This window comes from Balaenoptera borealis (genome assembly GCF_965194805.1).
Source record: "Balaenoptera borealis genome assembly, chromosome: 6".
Taxonomy (NCBI): domain Eukaryota; kingdom Metazoa; phylum Chordata; class Mammalia; order Artiodactyla; family Balaenopteridae; genus Balaenoptera; species Balaenoptera borealis.
The window spans coordinates 56363890-56390651 of record NC_138863.1 but is presented as its reverse complement, the minus strand read 5'-3'; the positions used below and the strand labels follow the sequence as shown (position 1 = coordinate 56390651).

General features: G+C 36.7%; 1 protein-coding gene across 6 annotated transcripts in view; it reads right to left on the bottom strand.

Moving 5' to 3' along the window:
- LOC309630428 (uncharacterized protein) overlaps positions 1 to 26762 on the bottom strand; it is a 547317-nt gene that overhangs the window by 470304 nt on the left and 50251 nt on the right. Inside the window, exon 1 of one of the 6 annotated variants that reach the window (XR_014245659.1) lies at positions 19242 to 25205. The exons of 4 other annotated variants lie outside the window; for them this stretch is intronic. The gene's annotated coding sequence lies outside the window, so the exon portion shown is untranslated. Of the gene's footprint in view, positions 1 to 1077; positions 13468 to 19241; positions 25206 to 26762 lie in introns of those variants that run through there. One more of the 6 variants, XR_014245660.1, reaches the window with a different exon arrangement.

Here is a 26762-nt window from a genome sequence, read left to right as displayed (position 1 = left end):
ATAGTAATGAAGTTATTTTTTTCTTTATGCATGAAAAGCACAACCCTTTTATTTCCAAGTCACATGGGTGGGGCTGAAGTGATTGGCTTTAGCAGACATTAGTAACATTCCCCAATATTCAGCCGTTCTCCACTTCAAGAACTATTGTACTGTCAGGTCACATCTCAAGATGGTGAAATCGCCATCTCTCTAGGAGATGACTACATGGAGCAGAATTCCCCACCCACTGACACATCCATCTACACTGGACATGAAGGGTGAGCAAGAAATAAACCTTTCTTCTTTTAGCCACTGATAGTTGGGGTTATTTTTATTGCAAGCACAACTAGCCTATCCTTACTAGTACACCAAACCATAACCAACATAATCTTTCTCTGCTGGCATAGCAAACTGTTACTATTACTTAGAGATACGAAACCAGATTTTTCGATGTGTTTGTCAGTTAGACACCTTTAGAAATACCTTTTAGAGCTTTTTCTGAGAGTGGGTCTCCAGTAAAACTCCATGATGATGTATCATGGATCTCCTCCTACAAAAACACATGGCACCCCCATTGCCAGGAGCTGTCCTTTCAGTACCGTTGAAATGTTATCCCTGTCCTCTGACACCATTGTTCTGTATTCTGTGCATGTAGCTTGCTTCCATGTGAATCCTTCTCTGACATGTTTTCCATCCTGTGCTTACTGGAACTCTATTGAAGCACAATACATTGCACGGTTACTACTCAAATATATGAAAGTGAAATCCTGGGAGGAAGGACTCATGTGACTTATCCTTTTTCCCCATGTGTAGCACATTATCTAAGAGTAGACAACTACTAACCGAGTGAACAGACAGATGTATTTACAGGTTTGTTCATACCTTCTCTAGCCCATCTGTAATCTCCATTTTTATCCCCCTCTTCCAGCACCATCTCAAACATGCAAGCTTGTAAATACAATGTACTTGTTATACAAAGACAGCTTCAAGCAAGTCCCTGATGCCCCATCCTGCCATTGCAGTTGTATTACACTGTAGTTAAGCTCACGATCTCTGAAAACGGTCGGCCTAGATTCAAATTCTGGCTCTGCTACTTACCAGCATTACGGATCCTAGGCAAGTTGCTGAACTGCCGTAGGCCTCAGTTTTCTCATCTGTGAAATGGAAATATAGACAATACTTCTCTTACAGGCTTATGAGCATTCAATGCCTGTGAAGCACTAAGCCTGGGGCCTGACAGAGTCAGCCCTCCCTCCACCCCACCAATGTTAGATCTAAAGCTTTGCTGTGCTCAAGGTGCCCTTCGGGCCAGCAGCCCCCAAATCACATGGTTGCTTGTGAGAAATACCACAGTTTAGGCCCCACTTCCAGCCACCTCAACCAAGATCTGCCTTGTAACAAGGCCCCCAGGCAATTCACACACACTACTCCAGAGTATTGTCTAGGTGCAAAATTCTCTAATTTAAAATAATTTCAAAAGGTGTGAATGATCCTGTTTTCTTCGAGTAAGACTGCTTAAAGCAGTGGTTCTAACCCCTCACTGTGCATCAGAATCACAAGGTGAACTTTTAAAGAAATCACATATGCCTGGGCCCAAGCCCACCTACCCTAAACCACCTCAACCCCCTAGAGACTCATTGTATTGGTCTTAGGTGAGTGGAACCAGGCATTCTATTTTTTTTTTAAAGCTTTCCAGATGATTCTAATGAGATTGAGGCCGACCAGCTTAAAGAGACCATTAAATTCTGGCAGGGTCTTTGTGGTGACTGGCCTCATCAGGAAAAGAAACTGGGTCAGTAAAAAGCCCATCTGTGACTTGAGGAAAGAACTGCAGGAAGCCCTGTCGGGTTTTTCAGTCTTCCTCTGTTCTCCCCTCCGCCTACTCCAGCCCTTCACACCCCTCTCCTCAAATCATGACCAAGCTGCTTGGACTCTAGCCTGTACCTTCACCCCCCTCCCCCCTCTGTCTGCTTCATCTCATCCCCAGCTGCAGATACCCTTGGTTCAGTCACTGTCTGGTGACTCAGCCCCAACTGCTCAGTTCCTCTCTGCTTGTTCACCCACATCTGATGTTTTGGACCCAGGGCTGGTCCTTGATACTGATCAGATCTAGGAGAGATTCTCTCAGGGTCATGGTTCTGAAAAAGAAAGAATACAAACCCTTCCTCCCAAAATAGAAGATTCAGGGGATGCCCTTCGATAGCAGGATGGGGCATCAGGGTGAATCTGAATGCACTCTTAAAATCTGTGCTGCTGTCATCAGTGAATTCTCATATAAGACTTGGATATCTTAGGATATAGAAAGGCAGCACTGCAGTGCCCACTTCCTACCAGGAAGACACATACTTCTTTTTTTAACTGCAGTACAGTTACTTCATGGTAGATGAATTCATGGTAGATGATCATCTGTCCCTCCTACTCCTTTCCACTCTATACATACACACTCCAATGGGTTTGATACATTAACTTGATTTGTCTGAATCCCTTTAAATTATGTCATGTTATTTTCTTTGTGGCTATTTTAAATGTGTATAAATAGTACTATGCTAAAGATATCACTCTCTCATACAGTTTTCACTGAACACCATTTTTTTAAATCATAGGATGTTACTGTAAATCTATATAGACATCTTCTAACTACTGCAAAATATGCAACTACCACATTTTATTCATTCACTCCCTTTGTGATGGACACATAGGATGTCTCAAACATCTCGCTATCACAAACAAGACTGTGATGAACTTTTTTGTGTGTATGCCCTACTGGACTTATGGAATAATTTATCTGGAATATATACCTAGGAGAGGTCATAAGACATTTACAAACTTTAACTAAATACTGACAGATTGCTCTCCAGAACGGCTATACAGTCCAGACTACCATCAACAGTACATGGGGGTTTCCATTGCCCATGCTTGTTACTGTCCACCTTTTAATTTTGCAAAGTGATAACCTGTTTAAATTTGCTGTTCTCTGATCACTGTTACGTTTCAGCATCTGTTCACATTATACTTGTTACATTTTCCAGTACACCCTTGCAAAAATAACCTATTCATATCTTTTCACCATTTCTCTGTTGGGTTTCTTATCTTTTACATGTTAATTTGTAGTAGGCCTGCAAATTATAATTCTTTATATTAACTGTTTGTTTCTTTTAAACACTGCAAATATCCTTTCCCAGACTATCATCTGTCAGTCAAGTTATCTGTCATCTTTCTACATTTTCAATGGTAAATAATAAGAACTTTTGGTAAAATGACATTCTCTTTCCTTTACGGTAGAATGGAAAAATGTGAAGGCCTACAGCTTTCATAATTGCAAAAGCATGCCTTCAGCAAACTATGAGACACAATGACTCAGCAGGGAGCCTGAAAAGTAAATTTGAAGTTCTAGTTCCCAGACGACTAAACTGGTGATTAAGGAATGCTTTTGCTGTGTTCTATTATTAAGCTGAAGCCATTTTTTATTTACCCCACCTTGTTCCACAAAGGATCTGAGAAAGCTTACAAGAAAACAAGCAATAAAATTGAAAAAATATAAATAACAAAAAAATCAGGAACAAGGAAAACACAGAGCAGAATAGAAGGTCAAGACCAGGAGGAAACTGAGAATGCAGATATGTAGGCCACAGGGTTCCACAAAGTTATTAATGTTGAGCCAAAAATTTGGCTCTGAGCTTCTTGGCAACCAGAGGGAAAAGGGAAAAGGGAATACAATCAGGCACATTCAATGATATTCTCTTTGTTGATAAGAAAACATACAAGTTCCTCAGGGAAAGATAAGCTTTTCCTGGCCCTGAGTTCCAAAGGAATTTCTCAGGTGGGCTTCATATTAGGGACAGTTCCCTCACCAACATCTCTGTGGTAAAAGCCATGTGTCTTGTTTCTTGTAACAGCTCTCAGTGAAAGCTAATGGCCCCCAAACTATCATCACCTAGAACATGGAAAGTAACCCAGTCTATCATCACCCAGTTAAATGTGAGGAGAAAATGAAGAGGAGAGGAGGAGACCCAAAAAAAAGTCCATCCAAGCACGTAGTCTTTGAGAGTTCAAATTAGTATAAGAATCAAACCAAAAATATCTGGAAGAATTAATGACATATTAGTTAAGATAACACAAATTGCTGAAACAGAAACCCTTAAAATCTCAGAACACTGAGATCTGGGAAATTTGGGAATAGAAGTTTATTTCTTACTCATGTAAATCCAAAATGAGAACCAGTCTCCTTCCATCTTGAGGCCCTGCCATATTCAACACATAGAGAAAAAGCACAGAGAATCATGTATGAGAGGTTTTTATGGGCCAAGCCCGGAAGTAACAATACATCACTTCTGCTCACATGCCACTGGCTAGAACCTAGAACACTTTCATCCACAAATGATCACTTGTGTCTTTCAAACATTTCTTCATAATTTCAATTTTCTAAATCAAAGTTCAGCAAGCTACAGCCTGCAGGTGAAGTCTACTTCACCACCTGTTTTCATATGGCCCATGAGGTAAGAATGATTTCTCCATTTTTTTTAATGGTTGAAAAAAATATTAAAAGAGGAATAATGTTTTGCAACACATGAAAATGATATGAAATTCAGATTTCAGTCTCCATAAATGAAGTTTTATTGGAACACAGGCTCACTCATTTGCTTATATATTTATTATCCATGGCTGCTTCTACACTACACAACAGCAGAGTTAAACAGCTGGAACAGACAGCATATGACTGGCAGAGCCAAAATATTTTCTATCTGGCCCTTTATAGAAAAGGTTTGCCAACCTGCCCTTTAAACTGATAAGAATTGATAAGAGTTAAATGACAGGTACTCCTAGGCAGTGACCTGCAATATAAATATTCCTGACTGGTGGCTGAAGTGAATCTGTAGGCATCAGCAACCAAATGAGCTGATGGTAAAATTGATATCTTTGGGAAACACTGAGGAGTCTGAACAAGATTCTGGTCAGTCCACTATATGCAGAGTTGGGTCAAGGAGAACCTACAGGCTGAGTCAGAATTTTCCCTTAAGAAGCATTTCTGGATCCACATCAGTTCAAAAACAAATGATTAATTAGCCATTTGTACACAGGCAAGTAAGGAATACTTGCTTTCCAAACACTTGCTTATTTGGAAATTTGTTTTCCAAATTTCTCATAGAAGAGAGTATGTCAACAGAATTGTTAAATATTACGCTAGTGTGGTTTGGTTTTTAATAATTTAAATAAATTTAAATAAAATTTAAATGTTTTAAACAATTTATCATTTTGTTATAGAAAGGATACTATTTTCTGAGGTTTGTAAATATCTTAATTCCAATAGTGAAAAGGTAAAGAATATGGTAAATAGCTAAGAATCATATTTTATGAAACCAAATATCAAGAATTTTGGGAATTCCCTGGTAGTCCAGTGGTTAGGACTCAGCACCTTCACTGCTGGGACCCGGGTTCAAGCCCTGGTCTGGGAACTAAGATACTGCAAGCTGTGTGGCACAGCCAAAAGAAAAAAAAGAAGAATTTTCTTTATAGGTAGTTTCCTGATGACTATATTAGCATAACTGTATTTGTTTTTTTTTTTTTAACATCTTTATTGGAGTATAATTGCTTTACAATGGTGTGTTAGTTTCTGCTTTATAACAAAGTGAATCATTTATACATATACATATGTTCCCATATCTCTTCCCTCTTGCATCTCCCTCCCTCCCACCTTTGTTTCTTAATTACTCTAGAATCTTATCAAGAACAAAAGTAACTCCTTTTTATCAGAATGCCTTATCGACCTCAAATATTAACTGACAGCATTTCTTTCTACTGAAATTCCAAAACATAAATAGGTTCACAGGAATGTGTGTTCCTTGTACAAACACAAGACCAGTTTAAGAATTTAAGAAAGAATAAAATGTACCAATGTATCAAAATAAGCTTTAAAAGAAATCTCAGCATTAATGTCAATACCCACCCACCCCCTAGCCCTGCCCTTGAGCATCACAATGATATAAAGCATAGCCTCAGGACAAAGTTTTTCCTTTAGCCACTACGGCTGTAGTCACTCAGAGCAAACAAAACTCCCAGTCCTAGGGACCCAGGCTACCTGAGACCAAGACACCCCAAATTTGGGAATGACCACAGAGATCATTGTTCCAGCATCCAATATCAAACTCCTTGTTTTATTTAAGAGGAAATTGAGCACAGACTGAGTAAGACCTGCCCAGGCAACACAGCCAGTGAGCCATAGCATTGGCATTACAGCCCAGTCAACCATCCCCCAGCCCGTGCTTCTTCTTCGACACCACAATTCATCCTCTTATGCACTGGCTCCCTGGAGCCATCAGATCACAGTCTCAAGCAAGGTTCATGTAGCCTCCTTCTAAGGTAGATATATTTGAATCCAATACCACTTACTGCATGAACGTCTTCCCAATGAGACGTATAAAGCAGAGGCTTTGTCTGCTTTGTGGGGCCCCAAAGAGCCCACTAGACCTACTAGTGTCAAAACACAGAGGCTGGAGTCACAGAAGGTAAAGCATCTGGATTAAAAAGTTTAAAAAGGCAGATTATGTGGATGCTTGGGGGTGTATATAATCCATCCAAAAGCCAGTTCATTTTTCACTTTTAACAGAAATACCTGAAGTTAGAGCTTATATGAGTTACAGACAGAAGGGACTGAGAAGTTCTACCCCTCTATTTAAAAAAGAGACAGGCAACCCAGTGTTGTGGTTAAGAGCTCACACTCTGGAACTTGATGGTCAAGGTTCAAATCCTGACTCCATCACCTTCTTTTATGTTAAGTTGATCAAGTAGACTATCTCCTAAAGCTCAGTATTCTCATCTGTAAAATAGGGTAACAATGACATTTACCTCATTCATTTCCTGAGGATTAAATAAAATAATATAAATACTCATTTGGGATTTGGGAGGAACTAAGAAAGAACCTATCATTAGGTAAACACTTGATAAATATTAGTTTTTTGTAGTATTGATTAAGATGTTAAGGCCAGGAAGGCTATGTGACTTAGCCAGTATGACAACACAAAAAGTGCTGGAATTCCTAATCTTCCTACTCCACACCCAGAGACCCTACTATGCCATCCTCCTTCTTGCAAGTGTTTTGATTTAGTAAATGTTTTGATCTAGTATAAACATGAGCTTACCTATAAACACTGCTTAGCATTAAAGCAACAGCTGAGGCAAAAGCAAGTGCTTTTATCAAGAATAACAATCAATCAATGTGATACACCATATTAACAAATTGAAGAATAAAAACCATATGATCATCTCATTAGATGCAGAAAAAGCCTTTGACAAAATTCAACACCCATTTATGATAAAAACTCTCTAGAAAGTGGGCATAGAGGGAACCTACCTCAACATAATAAAGGCCATATATGACAAACCCACAGCAAACATCATTCTCAATGGTGAAAAACTAAAAGTATTTCCTCTAAGATCAGCAACAAGACAAGGATATCCACTCTCACCACTATTATTCAACATAGTTTTGGAAGTCCTAGCCACAGCAATCAGAGAAGAAAAAGAAAAAAAAGGAATACAAACTGGAAAAGAAGAAGTAAAACTGTCACTGTTTGCAAATGACATGACACTATATAAAGATAATCCTAAAGATGCCACCAGAAAACTACTAGAGCTAATCAATGAATTTGGTAAAGTTGCAGGATACAAAATTAATGCACAGAAATCTCTTGCATTCCTCTACACTAACAACAAAAGATCAGAAAGAGAAATTAAGGAAACAATCCCACTTACCATTGCAACAAAAAGAATAAAATACCTACAAATAAACCTACCTAAGGAGGTAAAAGACCTGTACTCAGAAAACTATAAGACATTGATGAAAGAAATCAAAGATGACACAAACAGATGGAGAGATATACAATGTTCATGGATTGGAAGAATCAATACTGTGAAAATGACTATACTACCCAAAGCAATCTACAGATTCAATGCAATCCCTATCAAATTACCAATGGCATTTCTTACAGAACTAGAACAAAAAAATCTTAAAATTCATATGGAGACACGAAAGACCCTGAATAGCCAAAGCAATCTTGAGGGAAAAAAATAGAGGTGGAAGAATGAGACTCCCTGACTTCAGACTCTACTACAAAGCTACAGTAATCAAGACAATATGGTACTGGCACAGAAACAGAAATATAAATCAATGGAACAGGATAGAAAGCCCAGAGATAAACCCACGCACTTATGGTCAACTAATCTATGACAAAGGAGGTAAGGATATACAATGGAGAAAAGACAGTCTCTTCAATAAGTGGGGCTGGGAAAACTGGACAGCTACATGTAAAAGAATGAAATTAGAACACTCCCTAACAGCCTACACAAAAATAAAGTCAAAATGGATTAAAGACCTAAATGTAAGGCGAGACACTATCAAACTCTTAGAGGAAAACATAGGCAGAACACTCTATGACATAAACCACAGCAAGATCCTTTTTGACCCTCCTCCTAGAGAAATGGAAATAAAAACAAAAATAAACAAATGGGACCTAATGAAACTTAAAAGCTTTTGCCCAGCAAAGGAAACCATAAACAAGATGAAAAGACAGCCCTCAGAATGGGAGAAAATATTTGCAAATGAAGCAACTGATAAAGGATTAATCTCCAAAATTTACAAGCAGCTCACACAGCTCAATATCAAAAAAACAAACAACCCAATCCAAAAAAGGGCAGAAGACCTAAATAGACATTTCTCCAAAGAAGATATACAGACTGCCAACAAACACATGAAAGGATGCTCAACATCACTAATCATTAGAGAAATGCAAATTAAAACTACAATGAGGTATCACCTCACACCAGTCAGAATGGCCATCATCAAAAAATCTACAACCAGTAAATGCTGGAAAGGGTGTGGAGAAAAGGGCACCCCCTTGCACTGTTGGTGGGAATGTAAATCGATACAGCCACTATGGAGAACAGTATGAAGGTTCCTTAAAAAGCTAAAAATAGAACTACCATATGACCCAGCAAACCCACTACTGGGCATATACCCTGAGAAAATCATAATTCAGAAAGACACATGCACCTCAATGTTCACTGCAGCACTATTTACAATAGCCAGGTCATGGAAGCAACCTAAATGCCCATCGACAGATGAATGGATAAAGAAGATGTGGTACATATATACAATGGAATGTTACTCAGCCATAAAAAGGAACGAAATTGGGTCATTTGTAGAGACGTGGATGGATCTAGAGACTGTCATACAGAGTGAAGTAAGTCAGAAAGAGAAAAACAAATACCGTATATTAACGCATATATGTGGAACCTAGAAAAATGGTACAGATGAACTGGTTTGCAGGGCAGAAATTGAGACACAGAAATAGAGAACAAACCCATGGACACCAAGGGAGGAAAGCAGCGGGGGGGTGGGGGTGGTGGTGTGATGAATTGAGAGATTGGGATTGACATGTATACAGTGATGTGTATAAAATGGATGACTATTAAGAACCTGCTGTATAAAAAAAAATAAGATAAAATTCAAAAATTCAAAAAATAAATCAATTAATAAATTAATTAAAATAGAACTACCATATGACCCAGCAATCCCACTACTGGGCATATACCCTGAGAAAACCATAATTCAAAAAGAGACATGTACCACAATGTTCATTACACCACTATTTACAATAGCCAGGACATGGAAGCAACCTAAATGCCCATCGATAGGCGAATGGATAAAGAAGATATGGTACATATATACAATGGAATATTACTCAGCCATAAAATGGAATGAAATGGGGTCATTTGTAGAGATGTGGATGGACCTAGAGACTGTCATACAGAATGAAGTAAGTCAGAAAGAGAAAAACAAATATCGTATATTAACGCATGTATGTGGAATCTAGAAAAAGTGGTACAGATGAACCAGTTTGCAAGGCAGAAATAGAGACACAGTTGTAGAGAACAAATGTATGGACACCAAGGGAGTAAAGTGGGTGGGGTGGTGGTGTGATGAATTGGGAGACTGGGATTGACATATATACACTAATATGTATAAAATAGATAACTAATAAGAAGCTGCTGTATAAAAAAATAAATTAATTAAATTCAATTAAAAAAAAAAACGAATAACAGAAGACTCCCACAAGTATGGATGCAACTTGCATCCCGTTTTCTAACTGAAGGCAGTGCTGTAATACTGCCCACATTTTCATAGCCAGCTATGGTGATTTTGCTGTTCCCATTAGTGTTACTCTCACCACCCTATGAGAAGAGTGATTCCTGCTGTCCCCACTCACAAATGAAAACTGGGGAACTGAGTTGGTCACAGAAACCAATCTCCCCACAAACCTATACTTTTATGAAATTACACAAAGATTTAGCTAGGTATCAACTTCTTCCAGGAAATGTGAACATTTAGATTCTTATATGACTGAGAAAGAAGGCCACTTTGCATGCCACAAAAGACCAAATGTAGCCAAACGAGTCTTCTAGAATCAATTTGAGACAGAAAGTAATTCTATTACCATAAATTAGGGTAGCATGCCCTGGTTCAATAATAATTTTTTAAATCTCAAGCCGTCTTATACACTGACGAAATTCAAATAAGCTATATTTTATTTTTATTTTGAGATGAAAGGAAAAAGGACTATAAGCTTACCTAACCTTTGGTAGTTTAAAAGAGGATATTTAAAACCTTTCCTTGACAAGTGCCCAAAGATGTAGGAACCAGGTTATTTGTTACAATGTTGTTTGTAATGTATAATGTATAAAGTAGATAACAACTTAAATACCCAATTAGGGGAGGATAGAGTAAGTAAATTATGGTATATCACCATACTAGTATACTATACAACCATCAACATTGGTTATTAGGCATACATTTGTCATGTAAAGATGTTTACATTAGTGAAGAAAAGAAGTTATAAATAGTAAAACATTATGACCCCATTTTAATAAAAATATAAGTGAAAATGATATTTTACATGCATAAGAATACACAGAGAAGAAAGTTAGAAGGGCATACCTTGAAATAATAATAAGGTTTATTTCTGGGTAGTAGAATTATAGGTTGGTTGTTCTTTCTTTTTTTGTATTTTCTAAACATTTACTCTAAGGTTTCACTTGTTAAAAAAAGTAATAAAGCTTTGTAGTATATCAGAAAGAGCTTCATCCAAAAAGGTTAATATTAAGAAATTGTTTTCAGCCATGTGGTCTTGCCTTCTGCAGCATACTTCATACCAGCTAAGTGAGAAATTGCTTTATTTTCTTTCTGTCCCTGAGTAAACTTAATTACCAACTAAAAGCAGAGGCAGAACTCTAAGATCAAAACACAAAGTTTCAGGATTTCAATTCCCATTGCTAAATTTCAGTTATTCATTTATTTAATATTTATTATGCAGCTAAAATTTAAGAAACAAGAATAAATCATGTACAGATCTCCTCTAAGAGACCACAGTTACTAAGAGGGATCTACTTAAATTTAAAAAGAGATAATGCCACAAGAAAGGTATGTATGATGGAGAGGTTTCTTTTTACTCAGGGAATTAGGGAAGTATTATTAAACAATTAAAAAAACACACAATTGAGATTCAGTACTAAAAAGCTGAATTTCTATGGTTATTTGATATAATTACCTTATAATAATGAACTCTATATAGTTCTAAGTAAAAAAAAAGGAAGCTCCAAAATAGTATGCATGTTTAATATACACATTTACACACAAAGGCCCACACATACACCTCAGAAATATGTATACCAAAATGTTAACAATCCCAATCTTTAGATAGGGGTGTTACAGGTGGTTTGTTTGTTGTTTTGTTTTGTTTATCAATTTGTTATCTGTTGTGTCCTATTTTACTACAATAAACCTGAATTATGTATTACATACCAATAAACGCAGAAAACTTGCCCATGGTGACCAAATAAAAGCTTGCATCATGCCATGATTAGTGCTGGACTATGAAGGAGCTAATGTGGACACGTCATAGATTGTGACCAGGATGAAGAAAGCTTGTCCACTTTTCAGATAGCCCTTGCTCTGATTTCTTCCATCTGACAACACTGAATGACAAAATTATTGTCTCTACTTTGGTTGTAACAATCAGAGAACTGAGTAGATGCCTAAAGACTGAAAAATGGACCAAAATAACCAGAACTCTTGAGGGTGTTTGCAATTATCTGATCATGAATAACCAATATGACTTCACAAAGAACTTGTCCTGTCTTGGTAACAGACAGCCATCTTCTTACATGGCAAAGTGGCAGGCCTGGCAGGTCACAGGAGATAAATTGATGAAACCTAGTTTGACTTTAGGAAGGCTTTTGATCCTGTCCTATAAGACAGGCTGGGAAAATATGACCAGGAGCAGACAACTGTCCATTAGCTAACTACAGCTTGGCTATCAAGCAATAATCAACACATTCAAATGTAGAAGATCACAGATGATGTTTTGTAACAACAAACTGAACAACGGGCATGCGAAAAAGGGTGTTCAGAAGGTAAAATAACCATTGAAGATGAAACTGTACAAACGTCCAGAAGCAAAATTCAGACCTTAACTTAGTATGAAAAATGTGCTGCAAGTATACCTGGATTGTGGGAAATAAAGTATTTGGATAGAAATCAGACTACCAATAGACACTGAAATAGCAGCTTAAAATACTGTTCTGACAATGGATACGGAATTAGGACTATGACGTACAAGTGCACGTTGTACACACTCACATTAGCAGTAGCACATTGTATTGCCATTATTTGTTGGCAAGTCGTTCTCTCCCTCAAGTTTGTTTTTTCCTTGCTGTATTCCCAGCACCTAGCAGATTCTGGCAAGAGGAGTCTTTCAATAAATCCTTAAGAACAAATGAAATCATCTTCCCATCTTCCTCAGTATACTCCTCTAAAGCACTAAGCTCCCCCCTGGAGTTCTGTAATTTTAGATGGATATGAATAATTCGCTGACCATTCAGGGGAGAAGTTAGAAATGCTGGGGGGTTGATAAATGAAATGGGATTGTTCAGTTTATAGAACTGAATTATTCAATTTCTGGAAGAGAAAGCCGGAGGTATATTAGTTACAATTCTCAAATTCTAAAGACATCTTACACAAAGGATATATCTTTTTCCACTAGAAATGTCCCAAAATGGCTGGGTCTGAAGCCTAGATTAGGGAAATGAACCATTAAATATTGTAATGGATAATAACAATAACAGCAGCAACAACAAAACTAAAATACATTTTGCTGACTGCTTTCACAAAAGAGCTAGCTCCTCGGTTCCAGTGATGAAGGCTACACATGAGCCCCTGTGAATTAAGGAGCTGGCCTCTCGAAAGCAAGCCCCTTCCAGAGCCAGGACCCCACAATTTCATGATAAGTATGAGTAATCAGCCATCATCAGAAGCTTTGCATGATTAAGCTGAAAATGCAAAACTCAATTTTATTTTCATGATATTTATGTTCAAGGTGTCATAGAGGTCTATATCAATAGAATATAAAATACACTGTGGATGTATAGAAAGCAGATTTCTGGGGCTTCCCTGGTGGCGCAGTGGTTGAGAATCTGCCTGCCAATGCAGGGGACACGGGTTCGAGCCCTGGTCTGGGAGGATCCCACATGCCGCGGAGCAACTGGGCCCGTGAGCCACAACTACTGAGCCTGCGCATCTGGAGCCTGTGCTCCACAACAAGAGAGGCCGCGATAGTGAGAGGCCCGCGCACTGCGATGAAGAGTGGCCCCCGCTTGCCGCAACTAGAGAAAGCCCTCGCACAGAAACGAAGACTCAACACAGCCAAAAATAAATAAATTAATTAATTAATTAATTTTTTTAAAAAAATCTGCCAAACTATTTAAAAAAAAAAAAAAAAAGAAAGCAGATTTCTGGAAAATGCCATAATTATTTCTTTATGTATATTTGCATAGATTTTGATTCTTTTTTAATTAGCTGGCTATTTATTAATTCAGAATGTTCTAAATAAAACCTGATATTAAACATGATATAATTATTTCAGTTTCAAAATGAAACTAATGTGTTCAGTATACACAGTAATATACAGTTGTAGTGAGAAATAGTGAGAAAACAACCCAACTCTTGTTGATTCTTCTGACCTATTTATTGAAGGTTATATTTTTCTATTTTTTGGCCATTATTTTTATTTGCAATATATAACCATTCTAATAACCCATTTGTCAACATAAAGAGCCTTTGGGTTTCTTTTCCTTTCCAAAAAGCAGTGAAAGGGTCCCCAAACCTATTGATTTAGCACCAAATTTAAATAAGCCCAGAGACCCTCTCACTTTTCACATTGAATAGAACAAGGTCAGACTGGGCATCTTCCAAACGTAAAGGCTTAATTGGACTAATTCTTTCATGATAATAATCTATATTTAAGATAGCCACTAAAAATTGTCAATGCTAATTTAGTAGATCAATTCCATTAAATGCTTTGAACTTTTCACCATTTGCTAATCGCATCTATTAAAGCTGCTGTTTTGTTGAAAATCTGAAGCTATAACTTAATATCAAACTACAAGTCTAGCCAGACCTAAGAAATACTTCCTTATATGTGAAATATAGCCTTAAAGGATCTTAAGTTGTGTTAAATTGTAAGAGTCTAGCCATAAAATTTCCTGCAGCCAAAATGCAGAGCGATCTTATCAGTCTACTGGCAATTGACATTATGGTACGAAGCTTGCAGGGTTTTTTAAAATTTCAGAAATATATGTTTTTTGTGTCTGAGGCAAAGCTTTAACATCTGTGATTATTGGTTATAGACCAACCTTTACACAACTACAAGGTTCAGATTTTAATATCAAGTACCATGTCATTCCGGTAATAGTTCAATTCAGATCAATAAAAATATCAAGATTTTGCTCAACATTTTGATGAATGACTTAAGCAATATAACTCATTAATGTAAAAATAAATTTGTTAATTAGCTAATGAAGAATTTTGAGAGAAGAGACTCCACACCACTATCAAATATCCACCATGTCTCATTTGTTTGGAACTAGACTTCTAAGGCTATTTTTATTCCCTGTGATTTACCACCAGTATCCTCTGGGTGATAGTTGAGGAAACAGATGCTGGGAATCTCTCTCTGCTCAGTTCCTGAGAAGAGAATTTTGACTCAAGGCCGTGCCAGCTCCCTGCTTTGTACTCGCTCTTGCCGAGGGTGGTGGAGTAAAATGTAAATGACTGCCTGATTTCCAGTCTCTCACTGCCAGTTTCCTCAGAGTTTCCACTTACGCATTTGACTCCTTTACCAACTTCGTTTGAAGTTCCCATTCCAAAATCCTGAACGGCATGTTCCCAGGATACATTAAAATTTTTTTTAACTCATTCAGTGGGGATTTTCCAACTGAAATAAAAAATAAATTGAAAACTGGGCAGGGGGGTGTTCTTTTTTTTTAGTTTTCTCTTCACTGTTGATTGGGATTAGTGATATCTGCAGAAGGAAGATGCAGGGAAAAAAAATTGTAAAATGTTCCCTTCCAAGCTCTAAGCACATTTTCTTTTGGAGAACCATAAATCTGTTACTTACTGAGAAAGGGTTTGAAAGAAAATAGATCTGCATCTATTTGGAGATTATACTTAAACTGTTAATTAAAAAATTAACATTTATTAAATGTCCACAAAGTATTGAGCTTTATTCTTTCTTAGTGAATGTAGTAGGCTAATAAGAACATGGGGGTGGTAATCTAAGCAGTTTACCTTAGCAGTTTACCTGAGTAAATACCTTTTATAATGGATTTATAACAGAAGCACATTACAGATGGAGAATTCAGTTTCACACGGCAACAGTTTCTATTAAGTCTCTTATATTACGGAGAATTCACTGGCCAATCTATGTTTTTACAAAGCTTTTTAAAAAAACTTACTTTATTTTAAACAATAGGATCTCTATTGGTGATTTTTACAATTTAATTTTACGTAAACCAATGGGATATCCTTATTAAGCACCACTGAATTACCTAAAGGTTTACTTATTAATCCTGTTACTTAGTGTGGTTTAATGATAGCCTAGAATAATTGATTTAGGTTATTTTTACATTAGGAAAACTTAGCAATTGTTATTGTATTTCAGATAAAATGAGTTTAAATTGATGAATTAGATCTCACAACATAACTGCAACACCTGCTCTTGGTATACATATATGTGAGACTGAGGCAACAAGTCAATTTACTAATTTAATGGAAATCTGTCTGTTCTTGGGCGTGGGGGGAAAGGTGTTGGTTTATTAGCATATAGATCAAGCAACCAACTACAGACTAAATTATTGCTTTTCCATCATAAAGACACCTACTCATACTCAAATTTGCACCATATGAGTCTCTGTGGAAGACCTCACAGGTAGATTGGGGCTCAGTGCCTCCTCACTACCACCAAATAAATATTTTTACCAGCCACATATACATATATATATACACACATACACACACACACACACAGTGCCATATTAGTAACATTGTAACAGAAAATGAGGCCCTTTGAATAAGGAAAACTACTTTAATGAAAAAATTTGGTGAGACGCCCATAATGAGCAAAGAACCTTAAAGTGCAAGAGATTCTCCAGTGGAAAATCCTCACGAGCCACTACACAACAGGCAAAAAGTCAACATAAAAATTGACATTAAAAAGTCCATTCCCAATTTAGAGGGGTGGGATAGGGAGGGTGGGAGGGAGGCTCAAGAGGGAGGGGATATGGGGATATATGTATATGCATATGGCTGATTCACTTTGTTGTACAACAGAAATGAGCACAGCATTGTGAAGCAATTATACTCCAAATAAAATGTATAAATAAAAAGTCCATTCCCCAATAATATTCTGCACAGATATTAAAAGAAAACTACACACACACACACACAAGGAAAGCGTGTGATGCTGAACTACTTTTGTAGCTGTAACAAAAACTGATGTTTAACAGCAATACTCCTAGGCTCTATGTATGTACAAAACACCAAAATAACCAACTGATTCAGCCAGACATTTGAGCAAAGAAAGTCCATCAAACACGGTGGGTGATCTAAACAACTATACACCCATCCAGGCAAAGAGGTAAATTCACCACTTATGTATAAATGAAAAAAGGGTCAGCAATATGTTTATGGTGAAACAGACTAGACAAGGGAAAAAAAGTTTTTTTAATGACTACCTCAGCCCTGGTATATGAATCACAAAACTAAAAAATCCCTCCAATATACACAAATACAGTTGCCTAATGTAAGAGTCTCAGCGCCAACAAGGGTAAGACATACTTTCATTTTAATGTACCCCTGATACCATCAAGTGGCCTAGTAAGTGTAATACTGAAGTCAGTTCTACAGCATCTCAAGGGTTAAGTTCTGTGTTGTGAATAATTTTGAAAAAGTATCCCAGTAAGAGTCAGGCTTAGGCTAGTTCAGCAAGAACTGTTCCATAATGAGGGCTTGGCCTGGACCAGTCCCAGTAGAATTAATTTTGTGCAGTAGAACACCTAGATAAATTTGCTTTAAATATTGAGTCCTAAAAGAGTTAAAAGAGGGAGAATATCAATCAATAATTTTTAGATTAACTACTTTGTATATGACAAAACAAAATTAACTTTGGCATTATAACCCCTTCTTCTGGCATTTCAGATGAATCCCAAGTTTAAAATAAATAATTGGAGATTTAAAAACCAACCAAACATGTGCATTTGTTTCTTGGTACAGAATACTAACTCACTGCCTAGTTTGTCAAGAGAAAAGATTATGCATACATTTAGTAAAATTACAAATATGGTTATTATATTTAATTATTAAAATAATCACTTAAGAATTAAGATTCCTGAAAAAATATAGAAGATTTCTGTAGGGTTTTTTTAATGGAACTACTGAAGCAGTTAAGCTTTAAAAATTAAGTGAAAAATATCTCAATTAACAATGTTAGAGTCTTAAATTTTTATTTTAATAGATTAATCCCTCCAAAGTCTACCTATTATTTCCCTTTTATAAAATTGAGTTCTATGGAAACATACGTGTAGAATTAAAATCATGTCTACAAATGGCAACAAATTTAAACCAAGACTCCCTTGTGTTTCAATGGCTTTTTCTAGTTAAATGACTACCAAAAAGGTAAGTACAAGACTCATTTCCACGGGAGATGAAGTCAGGCTTTTAACCTGGCCAACTGCCCATATAAACAATCTTAAATGTTATTTGGTCATCATTTGGTAATTAAAATGGCAAATCACAACCATACTGAATTTACATCATGTGCCAAAAAGTTATTTAGCAGATAACTAGAGATAGAGGAAATGTCTCTTTAACAGATTCTTTTAAGGATACATCTACAGGAAGCATCAGGTTTTCAAACAATCATAAAAAACAAGAAGCAGTTGAACAGTGGCACCCAGAGGTGAAAAGTATATTACTTCTAGAGATTTATATGGTTAACCATAATCTGCTTTTCAGCCATCATTTTTGTCACTTCCAGGTTTTTCACGAGTAATGTACCAGAAATCATTATTTTCCTAGTTGCATACTGAAATACCATATTTTAATGAATAAAAATAAATGTTTTATTTTAGAAAAAGTACTTTACTTCTGGGTTAAACTGTATATCAATTTCCCCCCTTCAAAACAATAAACAAACTGAACAACCAGGCAAAATACTTTCCAGAATTGAATATAATGCCCACTTGTCTACTTCTAAGCCTACAAAAATTATTAACTAAAACATTTTTAAGAGAAGGTTCTGTGACTACTACACAATTTCCATACACCCGAAATTATGTTTTTTCTAAAAATTATGATGCTGAACTATTGTATGTGTAAGGCAAAATTATAATCCTAGGGAGAGTTTTAAGAATTCTGTACTGAACCCTGCCATTGTTATGACAGAAGAGGATGGGAATGGGTATAAGAGTGCTGGGCAAGTACAAGAAAGGGAAATAATTCTGTTTTATTCCACAGGAAGTTTGAAAATAACAAAATCTATTTTGACCAAAATTAAAAGGAGCCTGCCTATTTTTAATTAAAGAAGTTCCATACCTTTGAACCTGCCAACTAACAGCTGCATTAAGCACTTGGCTGGCACTGAATTCCTAAACTAAACTGCAGAAAAACACCTCCTGGGTCTAATCAACTTCAGGGAGCTTCAAATAAACCTTAGTTTGTGGGGCCAGAGCAGGTCAAGTTTTTTAAGACCCTCAGAAAAAGAGTCTTATTTTTGCTCTTGAGCTAAAAGGCACACCTGTACTTCGTAGAGAGTGTTTTCCAGGCCAGTTATGCTTAATCTATCACGGATTTTCATCCGTTACTGGGTTTCCATTACCTTTTGTCAGACGTTTTTTCCAAGATCCCGCTGCTTCTTTTTAATCACCTAAGTAGCAACACTGATGTGACAAGCTCCAGAATAAGGCTCATCCTTTCTATTCTGCATCTTCAGCCTAATGATGAGAAATGGGCTTCCATAAACTTGGAAAAGGCAGGGAAATGCTGCCAGTCATTATTCACTACTTTGAATTGGAAAGAAGAGATCTGTCCCTTTTTGAATGTTAATAAAGTATAAAATAATTTACAAAGCCTTCAGCATTTCATATGTGAAATAAGTGAAACTGCCCAGTGCTATTTCAAAAGAAAAACAAAATAACCTCATTTCCTACTCTCTGAAATCTACATCAGAATATATCCTCGATTTTGCATATCAAGCAGAGTGTTCAACTGCCTGACAGAAATGAGAGGATTACTGCCTGCATGAAAGCTAATATTAAAATAATCTCTCCCATTTAGATACCTTCTTCTTGTCTCTTTTTCCCTTTCCCATAAATAGAAGTGTCGTTGCCTAAATCAATACTTTGGCATCAAGGAGTAGCTTCTATGTAGCTTCTAAATCGCCAGCATGCTATTTGCCCATGAGTAGGCTGTGGACTGCAGCTCATGCCTGTCTGCGTGCTTGTGGCTAAGTCTCAGAGGGCAAAATTGCAGGCTTTCTCATACTCAAAACCACACCATCATTGACCATATTTGGTGATTCCATTACAGTAACAATTTGAAGGAGCACCAGGCTTAACAGCATTTTGGAGCAGACCTTAAGGAAGCTGCTACACATGGATCGTATTGACCTCTCCAGCCACTCTTAGACAATCCACAGCTGTTCCCAGATCTGCCGCCGGCGGAGGCAAGACACAGCGGTAGATCTGGGCGCCATCTAGTGGATTCTATTGATCTGGGGGAGTCGTCAAGAGAATATGGAGGTTATATAAAATTTGGGCAACAATTACTACAGCCAAACTATAAAATAAATTTTTCTTCAAACTACAATCGAAGCAGTAGGAAAGGGGGCATTTCTAAAGATAAAGGAAAAGAAGAATATATATTAACTCAAATGACATAGGAATTTCACAACTGGTTTTTCAATATGAATCTTAAGTCTTTGAAAGGTCAAAGTACTTCATTATTTATACACTTATTATGAAAAGGAAAATATGAAAAGTTTATTTTGCCAAAATATTACCACTTTCCTATAATCTGCCAAATTGGATACTGTACAGTTACATTTTACCTTAAGGGTTTATAGTTTAAGCCAATCCAAATGGAATTGAAACTTATTTTTCCTACTACCTAATATATAACATGAGTCCTAAAGATGCTGCTTATAAAATACTCCACCAAGTATTTCTCCCTTCTTCAGCCCAACATCACCTATTCCTAACACCTCAGAAAAGAGGTCTTAACTATTTCTCCTCTCTGTTCTTTGCACACAAATTATTTTCTGGATGACAGAACTTCAACTTTCTCCTTGGCAAAGTTATGTCTACTACTCAGTTTAATATCAGATTCAAAATACAACTCCTGGAAAGCTGTACTCCTGACTGATCCACAATCACTTCCTACTTTATGTTTCCGAATGTATTTTATTTAGCATTGCCACTTGTCTCTGATTTCCTAATGCTTATCTCCACAAATCGTTCTTTTGTGTGACCCACAACCCCTAGCACAGTAGAGGAGCCTATTAAATGTTGAATAATAGCTATGACATAAGTAGATGACTATCTGTAAAGATCTGTTAATGAATCCTCTGGTTATTCTGCCCTTTTGGTAGGCTAAATGTATCAACAGTATCTAACATTTATTGAACTTCGCTAAAGTAGACACTATGTTAAGCACTTAATACATTTTCTTATTGGATGCTCAGCTCACAACAGCCCTATGAAATAAGTACTGCTACTGTCCTTATTTTATAGCTCAGGATAGCTGAGTCTGAAAGGTTGAGAAATTCACCCAGTTGTTATAGGTAGTAAAAGGTAAACCTAGAATCTGATCTCAGTCTGTCTCCAGAGCCTATATGCTGAACCACTCTACTGTACTTTGCCTATTTTGTTATTTTGTTATTTGTCTATGTTATTAAATATATGATACACTGTGATCTTATTACTGGTTGTATTATATTTGGATGATTCATTTTGCAAAAATTAAGTAGTTATTTGATCCCATGCAAAATCAGTTATTTTAGATAGTTACTGAAAATTATTCAAGTTGCTCGTATTTTTTACCATGTTTGTTCTTCAAAGAATGAGCTTACTATAATTAAAAGATCTGTACAGAGGAAGGAAAAGAAATTACTTTGCTGATCAAAGGACTGATGTAGGAAAATATGCAAGCTGACTGCATTTAGCTAAGATTGCAACAATGAAGTGGAAGAGCTAGGGGAAATGGGAGATCTGGTAATAACTGTTTCTTTGTTTTTTCAGTTCACCTGACCTCTTTAAACATTTTAATTTAGAAATGCCCCTCTTAGTCCTCGAGCTTGGCCTCATGAGTAAGCAAATCAGGAACCCCACAGGAACCACCTGTGGGGTTTCATTTCACGGGAATTGGAAAGGGCTCCCAACCTCCTAAAATATTTTAAAATGTTTAAAAGTGCGTTCTTAGACTTCTTGCCTTCAATTTAATCAAAAAAGGGACAGCATTGGTCTTAATCGCTCAAAACTAGAAAGAACTCACATGTCCCTAAACAATAAAATGGATAAATAACATAGTAAATTCATAAAATGAAATATTATTCAGCATTGAAAATTAATGCAGTAATGCCACACACAATATGGATGAATCTCAAAGTATAATTTTGAGCAACTGAGGCAAGACAGAAGAATACACATAATTCCGTTTACCTAAAGTGCCGAAACAGTCCAAACTAAACTATGTTGCTTAGGGATGCATAACTAAGATGAGAAAACTACAGAGAAACACAAGGAAATGATGCCACAAAAGTTGGGCTAGTGGTTGCCTCTGTGAGGAGGGGGAATGGGATAAGGAAGGAGACTGGGAAATTTCCGGAGGTCTGGCAATACTTCATCAAATTGTACACTCATGCTGTGTTCACTTTTCTGTTTGTATATTTCCTACAATGTAACATATTAAATGTAAAATTAAAATTACACTATAAAAGTGTAAAATGAGCACATCCAATGATCATTCCAAAAATGCATCAGGAAAAAGAACACATTAAGCTTTATCCATTATTTGTGCTTTTGTGAGAATAAGTTTATTAGTTCTATGACTGCAGGCAGATTTGGGAGGAAAGGAGAAAAGAGCAAGCATGAAGACAACTAAATTCTAGACGAATGCAGTGGTTGGAATGTGAGCTCTGGAATGAGACGTGAATTTGGCCTAGAGCCCTGCTACTTGCCAACTGTGGGCCTTGGGCTGGTGTATAAACCTCTCAAATCCTCCATTCTCCACCTACAAAATGAAGACCATAGTTATATCATAGGGTCACTATGAAGCTTACACAATGTACTGCTTTTCATTAATTGCCCAAGAAGTGTTTTTTTTCTTTCCCTGAGATTGGAAGCAGAGGAAGAAATCACCACAAGGAGTAGAAAAGTCAAAAACGCAGAGACTGCACTCACAGTATTTCCTTCCCACTCATCCCTGGTCACTCCTCAATCCCACTGGCTTCTTCCTGAACCACTCACCCAAAACTGCTCTAGCAAGTCACCAGGGACCTACCTTCTAGTTATTAAATCCAGTGAACATCTTTTCTCTACATCATTTGACACTGTTGACTGTTCCTTACTCCTTGAAATTCTTCTCTTGGTTTGCTCTACCACTAACAGCTGTGGGAGACTCAGTAAGTCACTCAACCGCAAGTTTGTTTTCTCACCTATTAAATGAGGGTAAAAGTAACCCATGGCTTTCTTGTGAGACTAAATGAACTAATGTACCTAAAGCACTCAGCACATTGCCTAGCACAAATAAGTATGCAATAAATATTAGCTATTACTATTAATGCACAGTTAAGACAGTTACTCCACAAACTATAATTTATTATTCATTATAATGCTCTGTACTTTTCAGAACTAAGGGTCACCTAACCTTTAAGATTAAGACCTCAATAATGAGAGAAAGAGAGAGATTTTTAAAATATATAAATATACAGGGGAAAAAAACTAAAAAATACACTTGTGTACTTTAACAGTATAACCACCTTGCTTATTTTATAACTGAAAAATATCTGAACTAGAATAAATTAAGTGAAAATATAAGTAGATTCCAGTCAGCAAATGTCAGTGTTTTCACAGTGTAATCCATATCTTTTATTAATATTAAATAATAATATTAAATACTCATTAATCATATATGTCATTCACTGGTAAAATGTGCTTTCAGTAGATAACATGAAAAATCTGATACCACAAAACCTTTGCTATTCCTATTTTCTGTGCTTAATATTGCAATTCAAATTTTGTTAAATTTAAAATTATGGTTTTGGACTTCCCTGGTGGTGCAGTGGTTAAGAATCCGCCTGCCAATGCAGGGGACACGGGTTCGAGCCCTGGTCCGGGAAGATCCCACATGCCTCAGAGCAACTAAGCCCGTGCGCCATAACTACTGAGCCTGTGCTCTGGAGCCCATGAGCCACAACTACTGAGCCCACGTGCCACATCTACTGAAGCCCGCACGCCTAGAGCCTGTGCTCCGCAAAAAGAGAAGCCTGCACACTGCAAAGAAGAGTAGCCTCCGCTCAGCGCAACCAGAGAAAAGCCCACGCACAGTAACGAAGACACAACACAACCAAAAAAAATAAAATAAAAATAGTTCTTTAAAAAAAATAAAATATAATTATGGTTTTGAAGAATGCAATAAGAACAGAAAAAGGAAGTGAAAGAAAATAAAATTGATTAGATAGAATTGTATGAGGACACTTGTATGATCTTTGTAAATATGAGGACAAGATCTTTGGAAGATGTTCTTGATCTTAATTTATATTATAAATATATTTGTATTTTTAAATGTCATTAATCTAAAAGTAAACGTGTTTGTTTTAGCTACAAAACTTACTTTCCCTCTCTTAATTGCCCCCCCACAAAAAAAAAAAGACACCAAACATAAACCATTTATTCAAAAAGGAGAATCTCATGACAATAGGATTAATATGACAACCATTTTCCACACTTTATTCTTCATGCCCAGAATGACATTGGTAAGATAACACATTTTAAAAGTCAATAGCACTTATTTTGAAGTTTAAACTATCATGTTAAAAAAAAGTCATTTCCTTAAACAGGAAATGTATTAATAATGGCACAAAAGACAGTGCAAGTCTCACTATAGAGTACAATGTTTCCCTTCAAAAAGAATATAATATCCTTATCCTCAAAGAGTAGTAACTCTTTAAGGAGTTGTTTAAAAAATAAATACAGGGGAAAAAATCTTGGCACCATTCACCTCACATTTGTATATGTTTTGCTGAGTTCTGATCATTTGATTTAACTAAAGATTTAAGTTGAGACTATCTGATATTTAAAGTTGCATCAATATTCTCTAGTTCTCACCAATCAAACAAGTTCTATTTGCTTTATACCAACATCTCCCAAACTATCATATTTTTGCAGGTGATCCATTCTGTTAAGCAACATACCCCAGAAAGCTCTGCAAAGAATGACTTATTAAGATACATTTTTAGACTCCTAAAGTTTTTAGATTTACTTATAGAACAAGATTTTAAGTTGGAAGCATTTGGGGCATTATTTAATTTGTATTTTATTTGCAAAGACTTTGGATTAGATAGTATGGGGTGGGAGGATTCCAAGCCATGTAATTGTACCTGGATTCAAAGTTATGAGGTGTCACAAACAATACAGTTTAATTACCTATTAGCTAAAAGTACATAACCTTATATTCTGTTTCAATTCACTGCCTAACTCATTTCACCAACAGGCCTGACTTCCCCACTCTTCCTAGATAAAATTTCCCCATTTGATTATAAAGCAAAACTTTAGTTTTAGTTTAGCCTATTGACTGAGGGGGTGTGTGTGTGTGTGTGTGTGTGTGTGTGTGTGTGTGTGTGTGTGTGTGTGTGTGTGTGTGTGTGTGTGTGTGTGTGTTTAGTCCTTTGTGTGTTGACCAGCTACTGTTCAAAGGCATTGTCAAATACATCCTGAAATATAATAAACTAGATTCTGTCTGTCCACTTCAAAAAATCCATCTAGACATATAGAAATTAAGGAGTTTGGGTCAAACATTCCAAACTCTTTTTTCCAAAGTAGCTGACAAACAGATTTCCTGGAGCTAACCGAGGCTAGTATGGCCACTCTCTCAATGGATTGAGTCAATTCATTGAGTCAGCATGTTTGCGAGTAAATGGTTACTTGAAGACTGTGAACCCAGTGGAAGCCCCTTATTTCCCAGGCTGAGGTTATAAGTTGGTATCTGGAAACAAATGGTTCTCTGCTTGCTAATACTAACTTTCTAAGATGGGACATTCCCAAGTCTCCAAAATTGTTGTTTTGCTTTTGAATCAGCACTCTCAGGATCCAGGATGTAGTTTATTCCCTTGAAAATAACTTTTTACTAAAAACTGTTTTGAGTAGTGATTTAGAAATGCTTCTTCTTAAAGTCTCCTTTTTATGAGCAAAGAGGATCTTTGTTGACCGAGTAACAGAAAGAGCAAAGATGGACTTTTCACTTTTCCATAAAATTGAAGGCTGCATAAATACACCAACATGAAAGGCACATCTTTTTTAATGTGAATTACCTAAAAATGTGATTTTAACCAAACACTGAGCAAGAGAACGCACGGTAACACCAAATCCACCTATCTACTAGACCTGGATTCATTTGAGTTGAGCGGGGGGAAAAAATCACTCCATTAAGTTGATTTAATAAAAGCCAAGAAATAAGCCCTTGAGCAGAGCTTGGGTGTAAGGATGACTCAGTCTTCCACTGCTTCTTGAACTGTTTCGTGGGCAAAGATGTTTGTTGTGATGGGGATTTAAGGAATCCAGGAGTTCCTTTTCCATTTAAAATACAAATAGACCCCCCAAAAAAGAATTTCTTCCTGTCCCCAAATATCTTCCCTACTAATGTGTGAAATTTCACCGGTATATTAAAGTAAATAAAAGAGCAAGTCTATATCGTAAGGAGACAGAAGCCCTAACTGTCTCACAGTTCTATCCCCAGGACGAGATCAGTGCCTGGCACAGAGGCTGATAAATATCTGTTGAATGAACATAGTTCCTGATATTTTTATGCAAAGGAGAGTTTTTAAATGTTATTTGTTATTTGTTCAGCCATATATGAGTATGGCTGAATTTGCAAGCTATATGTATAGGACAGGGGCAGGCCACATTTGGCCTATGGGCTGTAGTTTTTGGATGCTTGATCTAGACCTTAAGCTACCGGTGACCATTTCCCCCAGGGATGTTGATTTTAGTTGGTTTTTGAACCTCTGCCTCTCGAGTCATTTTTACTAACTTAAAACTCATACACACATCTCCCTGTGAGATGTGTGTATGAGTTTTAAATCAATTCTCTTTCCAATTAGATTTATGCTAGAACTGAAAGAAAT